This window comes from Bombina bombina, chromosome 4, assembly GCF_027579735.1.
Source record: "Bombina bombina isolate aBomBom1 chromosome 4, aBomBom1.pri, whole genome shotgun sequence".
Taxonomy (NCBI): domain Eukaryota; kingdom Metazoa; phylum Chordata; class Amphibia; order Anura; family Bombinatoridae; genus Bombina; species Bombina bombina.
This window is the reverse complement of record NC_069502.1, coordinates 662,051,448-662,068,819: the sequence shown is the minus strand read 5'-3', so window position 1 is coordinate 662,068,819 and position 17,372 is coordinate 662,051,448. Positions and strand designations below refer to the sequence as shown.

Genomic DNA, 17,372 nt, shown 5'->3' with positions numbered 1-17,372 from the left:
TTTAATTCTAACCAACCTTCCTAGATTAAACCAAACATAGGTAGGCTTATATGCCAATTTTTTAAACCTTTGAGGACTGCCTCTTATCACAGGCTGTATAAATCTCATTACAACACCAAGAGACAGAATACACGTAAGCCATATAAATAAAACCAAAACTGTGAACAGATAAATTAGCTAGTTATATAAATGCAGTAGAATCAGATAAACTGTGCATCATTTGTTTTAGGGGTGTTTATTTCTAGACACCTTATAGACCACGGCTTAACTGTTAAGCAGCAATCAAAGTCATTGCAATAATAGTGGTAGACTAGTTAATAACCAAATAACTATATATTTTAAAGTGTCACTGAAATCACTTCATTAAATAATATCTCATTTATTTATTGAACGCAGTGGGGGTTATTTTAAATAACAAAGAGTTATATCTGTGAGATACAGTTTGACAGCCACAGAAATAAAATTATCATTTTTAAGCTATATTCTATGACCGAATATAATATAAATACTTGTTTCTTTGTAGTGAGCAATTTATAGTTATCATTTTTTATAACATAGACCACCAGTACTGCCGCTTTAAATGTACAGTGCAAATTGTTCTCTCTGTAACAAAGCCAAACACAAGAGAGAAACTTCTTTTCTTTTTCTTTTTTTTTTAAAGAAAACCAAAACATGCACAGTGTTATCAGTCTTTCTCAAGGATAGTGAGGCAAGCTCAAAGTTTCATTTCTACTTAAAGGAGAAACACTGTTTACTGCTTAAAAATATAAAATTCACACTAAAACTTGATAAATGCTAATTAGTTTAACCACAACAAAATTATTGGATTTAACGTTGTATATAATTTGATATTCCCCATTCTGCAGCTCTCCAGCCAAATATAACAACCGCATATAACACAAAAAAAAAAAAGCTTTCTGAAAAAGAAATACTAATACAATTTCCCCTTTAAATTAATCCCAATGATCCTTATAATTAAAAAATGTATACTGACGTTCATTAAATAGCCTAAACAAGCATAAGCAGCATAAGAACGCACTCACAGTGGGATGCAGGCTAATTAAAGGGACATTTTAACCAAACGCAAAAATAATCTTTAATTGAAACTGCTAACACAGTGAAATATACTAGTGTTAGGCTTACAGTAAACCTCATCGTCTTATGTAAATATTCCCTTAAATTCTCAGATGTTATACCAGTTTTCCTGTATCCCTTTAAATATTTTCTCTCCTGTTTTTTTCTGGGTTTTTTTTTTTCTTTTCTGTCCTCTAGTCTCACGGATCCCTACACTAAAATTGTAGACAACTTATCACTTCAGTTTGCATTACAGAGAGAATTAAGTTATGCTGCAAAAAAATATCTGCTATCTGAACAGCAAATTTAAAATAAATATATACAAAGAAAGGTCTCTAAAAATATATTTAGCAAACTACTAATACAGGGTTATTGCACTGGTTCTTTAAATAAGAAAATGACAATTTTCTATTGCTCCGTCTACGCACTGAGCTCTGATTTTCCAGACAAATATAAGATAATATGCCGCTTGTATAACAAGTCATGGACAATACATTAATAGCAACACCTTGTTACAGTGAACCGTCCCTTTAAGGACTAACCATTCATCACGCAAATTACATATGTATATCCTAACCATAATTTAGGCTGCTTGTATGATTTACCACACCAATTTCACCTCTGTACTGTAGCATGACCTGCAGATTAATTTACTTGCAACAAAAACGGACGCCCTTTTAGAAAAACTTTCAATTACAGCCTATAAATATATTTCATTGTGTGCACCCACGCCGTGCACAGACCTTACAAATACAACATACGTTAACCCATTAATCATACCAGAAACAGTTTCATATTTACCAGAGCGTGACAAAAAATCCCACACCATCGCACTTTCAAAGCCGTTACTTCACTTGCAAAAACAATATCATATCTTTACATGCCGAACAACAATTATCACTTAAAACTAAAACTGCATATGAATACCACATACTTAAAACATGCTGGTGACTTTAAAATACAGGTATATAAAATAACATTACCAAATATCTTCTTAAAACGTCTGATTTCCCAACAGAGAAACATAAGGAAACATTATTACGATAGACGCACAAGTTCATTTCATCTCGCATACCAAAGATTCACTCCCTTTTTTCCTTTCTCAGAAAAGCATCTATTTCATAGCGTACGACATATATATATATATATATATATATATATATATATATATATATATATATATATATATATATATATATATAAAAAAAACACTAGATTAACTTTTCACCATGTCCACAATGCATTTTTTTTTTTTTCCTTTCCGATTCCACGCAAAATGGCCATTTTTTTTGCCTGGAGTGGGATAATCATTTTCACATAATACATTCTGTTTTTTGGTTTAAAGCAAATCTGTCACACGCATACCACAGTGAGAACCTACAGACCATCACACATTATGCATCTCAATATACACAATTTCATTTTTGTTACTGCAAGCAAACAAAAAAAAATCTTACAAACGAAGCTGCTGTAACAGGTTTCTTTTCTTTTACCTTATACATGTAATTTTCTCTGTGCATTCTTATCAATGAGCAGTTCCCAATTCTCAACACAATAATAGCCACAATAATAACATGCACAGCCACTTAATATTTTCTACGCACAGCATCATTTTATATAGCAGCAAAAGCAAGCATCAGATATCAACATGAGCTTCAGGTGGGTAACAAAACTCTATTATGGGAATGAATATGGGAAACTTTAACAGACGTGAGACTCACTCACTCACTGCCACCTTGCCCGGGGGAGTTTTATCTTAAAAAAATCCTCCCGTCAACTGGCATTCATATATTTCTTGCGCGCTTATCACCAACAGGACTCACAATACCTGTCGTGTCCCAGCACAGGACTGATTACCTGTCTGGAGGGGTATCACAACTGCCGGCAGGACTTTAACCTCCGCAAACCTGTGCTTCAACCACAGGAACCCCTTTAACCTTATATCATTATCATCAACACCTATTACCAGACTAAATTTAGGTTCAAATTCACAGAAAGAAAGCATGGTAAAAGCACTCATAGTTACTCCCTGCGAATCCCACTGTCCTGACGCCAAAACTGTTAGGTGTCCCCTTCAGGGGGTAAGTGTCAGTGCAGGCCAAAGCCTGGGGCCTAGTGTACCACCTGAGGCATATTTAGATTACCTGATAAGGACCCCTTAGAATGACTCAGACCACGCAGCATTATGATCGAAAGCCAATTCTATTTATTGCACAGTGCAAGCCTTTCTTATAGTGACATACAGGGTTAAGGGGATGACACGTTAGGACCGCGTCATCTTACACAGTTATACAGAGCAATTTACAAGGAAAAACTGGAACATGAGTTTCTCATAACAATATTTACAGAGTCATAACAAACTACCATCTGCAGAGACAACCGAGTGTCTAAAGCCTCTTGTTTACATTATCTTATTCTATCTTACTTCTAGGCATTAGGCCAGGGTACATTGGCAAGGCCGAATAGCTAAAGAAACTCATAACATGCATATAATTCTCACTGCATAATACTCCAGTATAATAAAGTCTATTCATTACAAAATGGCTGCGAGGAACAAGATGGCTGCGAAGAACAAGATGGCTGCCATCAGGTTCATATTACCCCTAACATTCCTTAAGGACCATATGCAGGAGAAGGACCCTGTGGATAGAAGTTAGAGGGTCTACATTGACAACCTGCGGTTGGTATGGCTACTGTCATCAGTGCGGCGGCGTACTGGTTTGATGCATTGTCTGTTTTCTATTGAACAGACACCCCCCTCAAAGGGATAGGAAGGCCCTTAAGTTAGTAGATTTTGGTCTGCGGATGTTTCATCTACAGGATAAGAGAAATAAGCGAAAAGGACAAGATAATTTCGTGCCTTTCGAGATTTCTAGGGAAATCCTTCCACTCCTTCTCTCAAGCAGGAGCAGTCTGAGCCTTCCTGGAAGACCCAATCAGTCTTAGAATAGGGGAAAACAGTCCAAGAAGCCTTCTGTTGAATCAAATGACAGCATTAAGGGCGTGCACCCGATCAGTAAGGGGGCAGGTTTTCCTTCTTCGATCAGGCTTGGGTTTGTGATTTCATGATCCCTGGGTGGTGTACATTGTGTCCCAGGGATACAAATTAGAGTTTAAGACTTTTCTCCCAGGGGCAGGTTTCTGCTTTTAAGATTAGGAGGGAACCTTCAGACCTATTTTAGAATCCACACAGGGTTCTCAGAGTGCCGTTTTTCAAGATGGAAACTATCGTTCCATTCTTCCTTTGGTCCAAGAGGGTCAATTATGACTACGGGGGATTTGAAGGATGCATACTGGCATGTTCCCATCCACAAGGACTATCTCAAATTTCTAAGGTTTGCCTTTTCAGACAAACATTCCAACTTGTGACTATTTCCGGCCTGGTCACAGTTTTCAGAATTTTCTCAAGGGTTCCGGGATCTCTGCTGGTGGTGCTCCGATTGTGGAGCATTGCAGTGGCACCTTCTCTGGACGACATTCTGATTCAGGTGCCTTCCTTTCATCAAGCAGGATTACGCAAAACGATTTTTCCTGCGGTCTCCCGGATGGAAGGTGAGCTTGGTAAAGAGTTCCTTAGTGTCAACTACAAGGATAGTTTTCTTGGAGAGCTTATATTAGTCTCCTCATCAACTATACTGACAATAGTCAGGGATTCAAGGATTTTCAATTCATGCCTAGCACTTCAGTCCCATCAAGTGGCTCAGTGCATGGCGGTAATTGGGCTGATGATAGCTGCAATGGACATCCTTCCAGTTGCCACCTCAGTTCTCAGCAGTTAAGAATGCTTTGGGGGATTGTCTCAGGATCTTTGCTCCCAGGGAACCTGCTTTCGCAGTTCTTCTGGGTGAATAGAACAACAGATGATAGTCTTTTGGGCTGGGGAACTGTTTGGGGCCCTCTAAGAGCAGGGAACATGTACTTGGGTGGAGTCTGTTCTTCTCGTAAACGTTTTGAAATTGAGAGTAATTTTAAATCCTGTCCTAGCCTGGCCTAAGTTAGCTTCGGCCGAGTTTATCAGGTTTAAGTTAGATCTTACTTCAGTCGTCTGGGACTCCGTTTTCTTGGCCATGACAAAAGTAGCCAAGATCGTTCAGTGGGCTGAGGCCCACATTTAGTCTGTCGACGACCCACTTTCCAGAAGGGACTTCTGAGAGGCGGTCTTCGTAAATAGGCAGACTTTTTACCCAGGGGAGTGGGAACTCCAGTCGGGAGGGTTTTTCCAGCCTGATTCTCAATGGGGTCAGTTGCACTTGAATCTCATGGCTTCTCGACAGAATGTAAAGCTTCTGAGGTACGGGTTGAGGTCAAAGATACCTCAGGCTGTTCTAATAGACGCTTTGGCGTTACCTTGGAATTTCAGTCTTGCATACTTAATTCCTTTGTTTGATTTTTCTCCTGAAGTCCTGGCTCGAACTAAGCAGGAGAGGGTGTCGGTGACTCTCATTTCACCGGCGTGGCCCACAGGATTGGTATGCAATCCTGGTGGACATGTCACATTTTCCACCTGGGAGTCTCCATGAAGGGAAGGACCTTCTACTTCAAGGACCCTTCTCTTATACAAAAATAGTTTCTATGAAGCTGACTACTGGAAGATGGAAGCTTTATTTTATCCAAGCGTGGATTAGGAATTGGTCACTGAGACCATGATTCAGGCTTGTAAGCCTGTGTCTAGGAAAGTTTTACCCATATGACATGGCGTAAATACTTATACTGGTGTGAATCCAAGGGATACTCTTAAATGGAGTTGTGTTCGTATTCCTAGAACTTTCTCCAAGACATAGCTGCCTTGTCTATTTTGTTACAGGTTCGTTTGGCGGACATCCCAGACGTACATTCGTTTGGTCAGGCCTTGGCCAGGAGCAGGTCTGTTACTCCGCCTTGGAGTCTTAATTTAGTTCTTGAGGTTCTTCAAAGGGCTCTGTTTGAGCCGCTGCATTCCTTAAATATTTTCTCTGCCTGTGGAGTGTCAGAGCTTTCAGCTTTACAGTATGAGTCTCCTTTCTTTGTTTTTTCGGATAAGGTAGATTTACATTCTTATTTAGGGTTTCTCCCTAAAGTGGTTCAGATGGGAACACTAATCAGGAGATTGTTGTTCTTTACTTGTATCCTGATACTTCCTTTTATAAGGAACAGCTTCTACACAATCTGGACGTGGTACATGCACTATGATTTTTTTGTACAGGCGACTAAGGATATTTGTCAGTCTCCTGTTTTAATGGAAAGAGACAGAAGGCTAAGGCTACTAATTTTACTTTATGGCTGAAGAGTATAATTTGCTTTGCTTATGAGATTGTTGGTCAGCAGTCTCCTGAGGGAGTTACTGCTTTATCTGCAAGAGTTGTTCCCTCTTCATGGGCATTCAATTTGAAGCCTTATGGAGCAGATTTGCAAGTCCGCAACCTGGTCCTTTCTTCAAAAAAAATTTTTTCTTCAGATTTTGAATTTGACTCTCTTGCCTTGGCTGAGGCCTCTTTTGGGGAAGGGTTTATCATGCAGTGGTGCCTTCCGTTTAGGTGTCCTGTCTTGGCCCTCCCTTATCTGTGTACTCTAGCTTGGGTATTGATTCCCAACAGTAATAAAGATGATCCGTGGACTCATTGTGTCATTAAAAAGAAAAGAAAATGTATGCTTACCTGATAAATGTATTTCTTTTTTGACACGATGAGTCCACGGCCCGCCCTGTTTTTGATAAGACAGGTTGTGGGTTATTATAGTGTAGTATCTCACTGGGAGATACGAAGGCGCGCTACTATAGGTAATATGAAATGTAAAATAAGTATTAATAAAAAACCCAAACAATAATGACAAGTCCCAAAAATAGTTACTCCGTTCTTGCCAAGTATTCTCACTCAAATGACGAGTCTAAAGAAGAGATGATTGCAGTCCTATATCGGTCTGGTGGTCTTTTTAAACCAAAGATTCCTGTGTAGGCAGCTCCTCTTGTACCCAGAGAGCAGGGATGGCACTGTTTAGGAAGAGAAATGGAGAGGGCGCCACATAGCGTGATATTGCTTTAAAAAGGATAATGCGACAAGCAGAAAGGTAATGCGCTTACCGGAGACCGTGGTACTGTGCTGTGACCAGTACTGATAAGCCTGCTAGCACTTAAGTCAGTGGCTAGTACACTGTCAGATCTGATTCCTCCCGGGGCTTTATCCTGGGGCCAAAGAATGGTGCTGCGAGCGTTTCTGTGTCCTGCAACTGAGGTGTGTTGCTCAATTGAATTTAAAACAGAAATAGAGTGAACAACTTCCCAAGTTTAAAAGATTTCAAATCAGCTTTATTATAACGCGTTTCTCAACCACCAAGGGTCGTTTCTTCAGATATCAAAGCGAATAAAAAGTATTACAAAACTTGACAATTTATACACATTGGATACATAAAAAGGAAGTTGTCACATAGGTTACAAACCAATGAAAAACATTTCAAGACTCACCTGAGAGGCCAAACAAAGGGCTTCACAGGTGTTACAATGGGTGTGTAAACAGCATTGAAAGGTCATAATTATTTAAACTTGAGTCAGCTGTAGACTTCAGCTAAAAGAAGGTCTTAGATCCATACAAGTGTATTAAAAAAAGACACAGAGACACAAAATTAAAAAATACAAAATACATAAAAGCAAAAATCTGCAATTAAAAATATATAAATCTTGTTTGTATATAAACACATGATGCTCAAAGAAGTTGCACCTATAAAAAATATTTAAATGTGATAAAAATCAAATGATCTAAAATGAGAGAACCATGGCAAGTTCAAATGTGGATTACAATGTGTCAGAGAATTTTGTTGTATATTTAAAGGGATATTTGTTGTATATTTGAAGGGATATTTGCAATACGTTGGATATAAAAATATATCCAAATATTAATTCCAAGTGATATGTAAAATGTTGTGTGAAATGATGACTAATGTACGATCAGGGTATGTGTGCATAAAAAAATAACGATAATGGTTATATCAAAAATGAGCAGGTAGATCTGAAAGTGCATTTGGTGTTTTTTTTTATATATTTAAAAGGACATTTGCATCAAGAGATGTGTTTGTGCTAGGTATATTTCATTTCTAAATAATAAAACTAAAATGTGAAATATATACTAGTGTGCAAATATTACATGGAGTGTTTTCAGTTAGCATTTGTTGTAGTGGAATGTAAAAACATAGTAGTGTTAAAAACTGTTTATTGGAAAAAATGAGATAGCTAGTGAACATCTTCGATGTTAGCAGTGTACTTAATAGGCATCTATTTTCAAAGTTTTTTGTACATAGTGCCTAAAAACTAAACTCCATTTTGTTTCTAATCTCACCACTAGAAGATGAGTTATAGAATTCCATGGAAAAAATTAGACGATATGTCTTTGACAAAAGTGTAACATGTATGAAAAAGGGGGACAGACCTCGGTATTGTTGTTGGAAAGGGTGCATGTGTGAAATGTAGGAACAAAGATGATGTTACGATCTGTCTGTTGGTGAGTTGTGCTAGCAATATCAATAGAATTAGAAAACCTAAGGACATCTTTGTTGTTTGTTAATAGTGTACTAAATAGGCCTCTATTTTTGGAGTTATTTGTGTATAATGCTTGTTGACAATATGCTTGATAGAAATCTATTTAGGAACTATTTTTGCCTAATGTCAAAAAACTGATCACCATTTATATTTCTCCAACATAGGTGTGTCCGGTCCACGGCGTCATCCTTACTTGTGGGATATTCTCTTCCCCAACAGGAAATGGCAAAGAGCCCAGCAAAGCTGGTCACATGATCCCTCCTAGGCTCCGCCTACCCCAGTCATTCTCTTTGCCGTTGTACAGGCAACATCTCCACGGAGATGGCTTAGAGTTTTTTAGTGTTTAACTGTAGTTTTTCATTATTCAATCAAGAGTTTGTTATTTTCAAATAGTGCTGGTACGTACTATTTACTCAGAAACAGAAAAGAGATGAAGAATTCTGTTTGTATGAGGAAAATGATTTTAGCAACCGTAACTAAAATCCATGGCTGTTCCACACAGGACTGTTGAGAGCAATTAACTTCAGTTGGGGGAACAGTTTGCAGTCCTTTGCTGCTTGAGGTATGACACATTCTAACAAGACGATGTAATGCTGGAAGCTGTCATTTTCCCTATGGGATCCGGTAAGCCATGTTTATTACGATTGTAAATAAGGGCTTCACAAGGGCTTATTTAGACTGTAGACATTTTTTGGGCTAAATCGATTGATATTAACACTTATTTAGCCAAGAGGAATCATTTATTCTGGGTATTTTGATATAATAATATCGGCAGGCACTGTTTTAGACACCTTATTCTTTAGGGGCTTTCCCAAAGCATAGGCAGAGTCTCATTTTCGCGCCGGTGTTGCGCACTTGTTTTTGAGAGGCATGGCATGCAGTCGCATGTGAGAGGAGCTCTGATACTTATAAAAGACTTCTGAAGGCGTCATTTGGTATCGTATTCCCCTTTGGGTTTGGTTGGGTCTCAGCAAAGCAGATACCAGGGACTGTAAAGGGGTTAAAGCTTAAAACGGCTCCGGTTCCGTTATTTTAAGGGTTAAAGCTTCCAAAATTGGTGTGCAATATTTTCAAGGCTTTAAGACACTGTGGTGAAAGTTTGGTGAATTTTGAACAATTCCTTCATGTTTTTTCGCAATTGCAGTAATAAAGTGTGTTCAGTTTAAAATTTAAAGTGACAGTAACGGTTTTATTTCAAAACGTTTTTTGTACTTTCTTATCAAGTTTATGCCTGTTTAACATGTCTGAACTACCAGATAGACTGTGTTCTGAATGTGGGGAAGCCAGAATTCCTATTCATTTAAATAAATGTGATTTATGTGATAATGACAATGATGCCCAAGATGATTCCTCAAGTGAGGGGAGTAAGCATGGTACTGCATCATTCCCTCCTTCGTCTACACGAGTCTTGCCCACTCAGGAGGCCCCTAGTACATCTAGCGCGCCAATACTCCTTACTATGCAACAATTAACGGCTGTAATGGATAATTCTGTCAAAAACATTTTAGCCAAAATGAACCCTTGTCAGCGTAAGCGTGGATGCTCTGTTTTAGTTACTGAAGAGCATGACGACGCTGATATTAATATCTCTGAAGGGCCCCTAACCCAATCTGAGGGGGACAGGGAGGTTTTGTCTGAGGGAGAAATTACTGATTTAGGGAACATTTCTCAGCAGGCTGAATCTGATGTGATTACTTTTAAATTTAAATTGGAACATCTCCGCATTTTGCTTAAGGAGGTATTATCCACTCTGGATGATTGTGAAAATTTGGTCATCCCAGAGAAACTATGTAAAATGGACAAGTTCCTAGAGGTGCCGGGGCTCCCAGAAGCTTTTCCTATACCCAAGCGGGTGGCGGACATTGTTAATAAAGAATGGGAAAGGCCCGGTATTCCTTTCGTCCCTCCCCCCATATTTAAAAAATTGTTTCCTATGGTCGACCCCAGAAAGGACTTATGGCAGTCAGTCCCCAAGGTCGAGGGAGCGGTTTCTACTTTAAACAAACGCACCACTATTCCCATAGAGGATAGTTGTGCTTTCAAAGATCCTATGGATAAAAAATTAGAAGGTTTGCTTAAAAAGATGTTTGTTCAGCAGGGTTACCTTCTACAACCCATTTCATGCATTGTCCCTGTCACTACAGCCGCATATTTCTGGTTTGATGAACTGATTAAGGTGCTCGATAGTGACTCTCCTCCTTATGAGGAGATTATGGACAGAGTCAATGCTCTCAAATTGGCTAATTCTTTCACTCTAGACGCCTCTTTGCAATTGGCTAAGTTAGCGGCTAAGAATTCTGGGTTTGCTATTGTGGCGCGCAGAGCGCTTTGGTTGAAATCTTGGTCGGCTGATGCGTCTTCCAAGAACAAGCTACTAAACATTCCTTTCAAGGGGAAAACGCTGTTTGGTCCTGACTTGAAAGAGATTATCTCTGATATCACTGGGGGTAAGGGCCATGCCCTTCCTCAGGATCGGCCTTTCAAGGCAAAAAATAGACCTAATTTTCGTCCCTTTCGTAAAAACGGACCAGCCCAAGGTGCTACGTCCTCTAAGCAAGAGGGTAATACTTCTCAGGCCAAGCCAGCTTGGAGACCAATGCAAGGCTGGAACAAGGGAAAGCAGGCCAAGAAACCTGCCACTGCTACCAAGACAGCATGAAATATCGGCCCCCGATCCGGGACCGGATCTGGTGGGGGGCAGACTCTCTCTCTTCGCTCAGGCTTGGGCAAGAGATGTTCTGGATCCTTGGGCGCTAGAAATAGTCTCCCAGGGTTATCTTCTGGAATTCAAGGGACTTCCCCCAAGGGGGAGGTTCCACAGGTCTCAGTTGTCTTCAGACCACATAAAAAGACAGGCGTTCTTACATTGTGTAGAAGACCTGTTAAAAATGGGAGTGATTCATCCTGTTCCATTGAGAGAACAAGGGATGGGGTTCTACTCCAATCTGTTCATAGTTCCCAAAAAAGAGGGAACGTTCAGACCAATCCTAGATCTCAAGATCTTAAACAAATTTCTCAAGGTCCCATCGTTCAAGATGGAAACCATTCGAACTATCCTTCCTTCCATCCAGGAAGGTCAATTCATGACCACGGTGGATTTAAAGGATGCGTATCTACATATTCCTATCCACAAGGAACATCATCGGTTCCTAAGGTTTGCATTCCTGGACAAACATTACCAGTTCGTGGCGCTTCCTTTCGGATTAGCCACTGCTCCAAGGATTTTCACAAAGGTACTAGGGTCCCTTCTAGCTGTGCTAAGACCAAGGGGCATTGCAGTAGTACCTTACCTGGACGACATTCTGATTCAAGCGTCGTCCCTCCCTCGAGCAAAGGCTCACACGGACATCGTCCTGGCCTTTCTCAGATCGCACGGCTGGAAAGTGAACGTGGAAAAGAGTTCTCTATCCCCGTCAACAAGGGTTCCCTTCTTGGGAACAATTATAGACTCCTCAGAAATGAGGATTTTTCTAACAGAGGCCAGAAAGACAAAACTTCTGGACTCTTGTCGAATACTTCATTCCGTTCCTCTTCCTTCCGTAGCTCAGTGCATGGAAGTGATCGGGTTGATGGTAGCGGCAATGGACATAGTTCCTTTTGCGCGCATTCATCTAAGACCATTACAACTGTGCATGCTCAGTCAGTGGAATGGGGACTATACAGACTTGTCTCCAAAGATACAAGTAAATCAGAGGACCAGAGACTCACTCCGTTGGTGGCTGTCCCTGGACAACCTGTCACGAGGGATGACATTCCGCAGACCAGAGTGGGTCATTGTCACGACCGACGCCAGTCTGATGGGCTGGGGCGCGGTCTGGGGATCCCTGAAAGCTCAGGGTCTTTGGTCTCGGGAAGAATCTCTTCTACCGATAAATATTCTGGAACTGAGAGCGATATTCAATGCTCTCAAGGCTTGGCCTCAGCTAGCGAGGACCAAGTTCATACGGTTTCAATCAGACAACATGACGACTGTTGCGTACATCAACCATCAGGGGGGAACAAGGAGTTCCCTAGCGATGGAAGAAGTGACCAAGATTATTCTATGGGCGGAGTCTCACTCCTGCCACCTGTCTGCTATCCACCTCCCGGGAGTGGAAAATTGGGAAGCGGATTTTCTGAGTCGTCAGACATTGCATCCGGGGGAGTGGGAACTCCATCCGGAAATCTTTGCCCAAGTCACTCAACTATGGGGCATTCCAGACATGGATCTGATGGCCTCTCGTCAGAACTTCAAAGTTCCTTGCTACGGGTCCAGATCCAGGGATCCCAAGGCGGCTCTAGTGGATGCACTAGTAGCACCTTGGACCTTCAAACTAGCTTATGTGTTCCCGCCGTTTCCTCTCATCCCCAGGCTGGTAGCCAGGATCAATCAGGAGAGGGCGTCGGTGATCTTGATAGCTCCTGCGTGGCCACGCAGGACTTGGTATGCAGATCTGGTGAATATGTCATCGGCTCCACCTTGGAAGCTACCTTTGAGACGAGACCTTCTTGTTCAGGGTCCGTTCGAACATCCGAATCTGGTTTCACTCCAGCTGACTGCTTGGAGATTGAACGCTTGATTTTATCGAAGCGAGGTTTCTCAGATTCTGTTATCAATACTCTTGTTCAGGCCAGAAAGCCTGTAACTAGAAAGATTTACCACAAAATTTGGAAAAAATATATCTGTTGGTGTGAATCTAAAGGATTCCCTTGGGACAAGGTTAAGATTCCTAGGATTCTATCCTTCCTTCAAGAAGGATTGGAAAAAGGATTATCGGCAAGTTCCCTGAAGGGACAGATTTCTGCCTTGTCGGTGTTACTTCACAAAAAACTGGCAGCTGTGCCAGATGTTCAAGCCTTTGTTCAGGCTCTGGTTAGAATCAAGCCTGTTTACAAACCTTTGACTCCTCCTTGGAGTCTCAATTTAGTTCTTTCAGTTCTTCAGGGGGTTCCGTTTGAACCCTTACATTCCGTTGATATTAAGTTATTATCTTGGAAAGTTTTGTTTTTAGTTGCAATTTCTTCTGCTAGAAGAGTTTCAGAATTATCTGCTCTGCAGTGTTCTCCTCCTTATCTGGTGTTCCATGCAGATAAGGTGGTTTTACGTACTAAACCTGGTTTTCTTCCAAAAGTTGTTTCTAACAAAAACATTAACCAGGAGATTATCGTACCTTCTCTGTGTCCGAAACCAGTTTCAAAGAAGGAACGCTTGTTGCACAATTTGGATGTTGTTCGCGCTCTAAAATTCTATTTAGATGCTACAAAGGATTTTAGACAAACATCTTCCTTGTTTGTTGTTTATTCAGGTAAAAGGAGAGGTCAAAAAGCAACTTCTACCTCTCTCTCTTTTTGGATTAAAAGCATCATCAGATTGGCTTACGAGACTGCCGGACGGCAGCCTCCCGAAAGAATCACAGCTCATTCCACTAGGGCTGTGGCTTCCACATGGGCCTTCAAGAACGAGGCTTCTGTTGATCAGATATGTAGGGCAGCGACTTGGTCTTCACTGCACACTTTTACCAAATTTTACAAGTTTGATACTTTTGCTTCTTCTGAGGCTATTTTTGGGAGAAAGGTTTTGCAAGCCGTGGTGCCTTCCATTTAGGTGACCTGATTTGCTCCCTCCCTTCATCCGTGTCCTAAAGCTTTGGTATTGGTTCCCACAAGTAAGGATGACGCCGTGGACCGGACACACCTATGTTGGAGAAAACAGAATTTATGTTTACCTGATAAATTTCTTTCTCCAACGGTGTGTCCGGTCCACGGCCCGCCCTGGTTTTTTAATCAGGTCTGATAATTTATTTTCTTTAACTACAGTCACCACGGTACCATATGGTTTCTCCTATGCTATTATTCCTCCTTAACGTCGGTCGAATGACTGGGGTAGGCGGAGCCTAGGAGGGATCATGTGACCAGCTTTGCTGGGCTCTTTGCCATTTCCTGTTGGGGAAGAGAATATCCCACAAGTAAGGATGACGCCGTGGACCGGACACACCGTTGGAGAAAGAAATTTATCAGGTAAACATAAATTCTGTTTTTTAATCTTGCCACTATGGAAAAAGTTATAAAGTTCAAGAAAGTATTAAACGGTATGTATTTGGCATGTGTGTAGCGTGTTGGAATAGTATACAGACCTCTATATTGTTGATGAAAAAAAAGGGTATATATTTCTGAAACATTGTGAATGTATCTTGTGTATTATTAATCGTAACAAAAAGGTTGTAGTGTGTCGGTGTGTATGAAGTCTATGTAAGTATGAATTTGTATATATAGTATAAAGTGGTATGAAAGTGATGTTAAGTCAAATTTCATGAGCTGTAATTGTTGCTACAATAGGCACTCAGACGCAGAAAACAATACATCCACATTGTCACAAATCTAAATGTATGGATTTGATGTTTAGATGTAATCCGTGTATGGATATGATACAAAAAAAGCAAAATAATGGAATAAAGGTTATATTATGGTTTGGGGGTATGTTGGGGTTTTGAAACCAGAGAATAAATTAGTTAGCTGTGGTGGTGATGTCTATCAATTAAAGGCTGCCAGATCTAAATTGGCATTGAGCCCCAATGGATATAGTGTTTTTAAACGATATATCCAAAAAGTTTCACGTTGTCTCAATTTGAGTAGTCTATTGTAATCATTATTTTTTGGAACAAAATCAATCGGAATGTAACTATAAATATAAGGATTTCCATTATGTTTTGTCAAGCAATGATGGGGTATGCTGTGTTTGATGTTCTTTTTTTTACTGTTCTTACAGTTTCGATGGTGTTCACCCCACCTCGTACGAAGTCTCCTTGATGTGCGGCCTACGTACTGGAGGCCACAAATGCACTCCATGAGGTATACTGTGTAGGAGGACTCACAGTTGAAAAAAATAGAAATCTGAAAATTTTCCCCTGTGACTGTTGATTTAAAATTTTTTAAGCCAGATTTAATAATTTTGCATGTCCCACAGCCCGATTTGCCGCATTTATATAGCCCACATAACCCAAACAGACCTTTATTTGGTATTTGAATGTGATTTTTATTTGTTCTCTGAACATGTTTGACTTTTTTGCTGGGGGCTAGTTTGCTTCTTAATGTAGGAGCTCTTCTATAAACTATTTTTGGTTTTTCTTTTACCAGATGTTTAAGTATGGGATCTCTTTGAATGATGTGCCAATGTTTGTGTAATATGTGTTCTAATTGTTGAAAATCGGAATTGAATTGTGTTATAAAAAGCGTCTCTCTTGTCATGGTGTCTTGTGATTGGCTGTTCGCTTTTTTATTATTGATTAGAATATCATTTCTATTTAATGATGATGCCCTTTCTAGAGATCTATCTAATAGGTATCGGGGTTATTATAAACTTCAGACACCTCTGCACCTTGTTTTTTCCTTTCTCTCCTTTTCTTCGGTCGAATGACTGGGGAGGGAGGGAAGGGAGGAGATATTTAACAGCTTTGCTGTGGTGCTCTTTGCCGCCTCCTGCTGGGCAGGAGTGATATTCCCAACAGTAATTAAGATGATCCGTGGACTCATTGTGTCAAAAAAGAAAGAAATAAATGTATCAGGTAAGCATAATTTTTTCTTTTATGTGCAAAACTGGGAAATGGGTAATAAAGGGATTATCAATCTATTTTTTTTGAGTTGACTGTCCCTTTAACTGAATGATATCTTGGTTCAAGCTCCATCTTTTCTTTTAGCAGGATCTCACACAAACAGACTGTTGTTTCTTCAACAGCATGTTTGGAGGATCAATTTTCCAATGAGTTCTTTGGTGCCTCAGACAAGGGTTACTTTTATGGTGCTTCAGATAGATTCAGTCTCCATGAGTCTTTGACTTGGTGGCTGGACATCAGTTTATTATTTAGGGGGCTTCTTTTGCTCATCGTAGCTGGACTGTGACCACTACAGATGCAAGTATTTCAGGTTGGGAAACAGTGTGGGGGTATTTGAGAGCACAAGGGGTTTGGGCTCCCCGGGAAGGCGATGTTGCCAATAAATATTCTAGAACTCTGTGTGATTTTCAAGGTCCTTCAGAATTAGCCTCTCTTGAAAAGGGAGTCTTCTCCCCCTTTTCAATTAGACAATGTCACAGCAGAGGCTTATATCAATCATCAGGGGGAAACCCATAGTTCCCTAGACATGAGGGAAGTGTCTCAAATTCTCTCATGGGGTGAAGTCAATTCCTGTCTAGTCTCGGCAGTTCATATTCCAGGAGTGGACGACTGGGAAGCAGATTTTCTCAGTCGTCCAGGGGAATGGTCTCTTTACCAGGATGTGTTCACTCAGATTGTGTATCTTTGGGGTCTCCAAGAGATGGATCTGATGGCCTCTCGTCTGAACAATAAACTTCCCAGGGACTTTGCGAGGTCCAGGGACCCTCAGGCAGGGTTTTTAGATGCTGTAGTAGCACATTGGTCATTCCAGCTTGTTTATCTGGTTCTTTTTCCCAGAGAGATTTCAAAAACGCTAGAGATGTCCTCAGTAACCATGATTGCCCCAGCTTGGCCTCGCAGGATTTGGTATGCAGATCTGGTTTAGTTATCCCAAGAGTAATGGATTGTGGACTTTCACCACCTGTATGAAATAAAACATTTATGTTTACCTGATAAATTTAATTTCATGGGTGGTAAGTGTTCACAAGACCTCACCCTGTTTTTTTTTGGGGGGGGGGGGGGTTGGTTGTGTGTGTGTTTTTTTTTTTTTTTTTTTCTTTTTCTCAAACGTTCATTTTTTTTTTTTCCCCCTCTTTTTTTGGGAAGAGTAATTTTTCAGGAGGAATAGATCTTGGACTCTCACCAACGTTGTTGTGGGGTTTTTT

General features: G+C 40.4%; 1 protein-coding gene across 3 annotated transcripts in view; it reads left to right on the top strand.

Annotated features, from left to right (window-relative positions):
- LOC128656690 (heat shock factor protein 2) overlaps positions 1–17,372 on the top strand; it is a 145,530-nt gene that overhangs the window by 126,780 nt on the left and 1,378 nt on the right. The window lies entirely within an intron of this gene.